This window comes from Cucurbita maxima, unplaced genomic scaffold (genome assembly GCF_002738345.1).
Source record: "Cucurbita maxima cultivar Rimu unplaced genomic scaffold, Cmax_1.0 Cma_Scf05058, whole genome shotgun sequence".
In the NCBI taxonomy this organism is placed as follows: domain Eukaryota; kingdom Viridiplantae; phylum Streptophyta; class Magnoliopsida; order Cucurbitales; family Cucurbitaceae; genus Cucurbita; species Cucurbita maxima.
In genome coordinates, this window is record NW_019277074.1 from 1 (window position 1) to 1,129 (window position 1,129).

A 1,129-nucleotide genomic window follows, 5' to 3' on the forward strand; every position below is an offset into this window, starting at 1 on the left:
ATGCAAGTGCAAATCTGATTGCAAGACGTTTGACATGCCTACAAAGTAAACCTGAGAAAACGAAAAACCATTAAACAAGCATCAAAATGAAAACTAGATACACATAATCTCTACAATTTATGAGCTGTACTCTTTCAGATAAACTTCTTCATCAAAGCTTGCCATTCTAATATGGAAGAAGTGCTTATCTTTATACTCCTACAAATACAGTAAGACCATAAGCTCATGAGACAGGACATACAATACAAATTTCTGGTACCTTAATACCTCCGACGGGTCTCACTACGTGAAGTCCATATAATGTGGTCAACAATGACGAGCCGTGCTTATTTAGATGTCGATAGTATTTAGGAAGCATGTCCCTGAGAACCTGAGATCAAGTGTTGAGCTAAAATAAGGTGATATGAACCAAGACATCTCAATCAATCATGTAATATTAATGCCACATTAAGAAGAATTAAGCTTCATTTATGGAACAAACGCTTCAAGATACTTCAAGTGAAGCTTTATTTATTGTTACAAATTTATGATGGATGATAATTTAAAGATATGGTGNAAGGCTTATTTATATAATGGCTAATTATGGTAAAAAAATATAGTTACAACTCTTGGAATGCCTCACGGAAGATTAATGGTTTTTATTTTGAAGCTATATAAAGCCATGTATGTTGTCATTTAAAATGAGACTTGGAAAATGTAGTAAAAGAAGCATTTGTGCTTTCCTTTAGCCAATGACTAAATTTCTTTGTAATTCCATGTAGTTTAGGTTGCGTGCAGAATCATTCAAGGTTTGACATAATCAATCTTGCTTGTAGAGTGATTCGAATCTCAACAAGGGCGAAGTATTCTTACCTTTCATTTGCAATTCTATGTAATCTAGATTACATGTTTAGAATCATTCAAGCTAGACATAATCGATTTTTCTTGTGGAGTGATTCGAATCTCAAACAAGTGTTTTTACCTTGAGATATTTGATCAACAAAGTAATCTAAATCTTACTTTCCTTGTACTCATTTCTTATCATTTGGTACCCGAGCTTTCTCTTGAGTTGTAAGGTCTCAATTCAATACTTACCCGAGAAAGTTTCAGGTATAAATTTTTGGTAGGAAAATCTGAATTGTATTTATCT

At 33.1% G+C, this 1,129-nt stretch overlaps 1 long non-coding RNA gene across 1 annotated transcript; it reads right to left on the bottom strand.

Annotated features, from left to right (window-relative positions):
- Window positions 1-4: 4 nt before the first annotated feature.
- On the bottom strand, window positions 5-629 carry LOC111476075. Its single transcript, XR_002716886.1, has 3 exons — window positions 607-629; window positions 260-370; window positions 5-51 (listed from the first exon to the last, which is right to left on the bottom strand). It is a non-coding gene; the product is annotated as an uncharacterized LOC111476075 (long non-coding RNA).
- Between the last annotated feature and the right edge of the window lie 500 nt (window positions 630-1,129).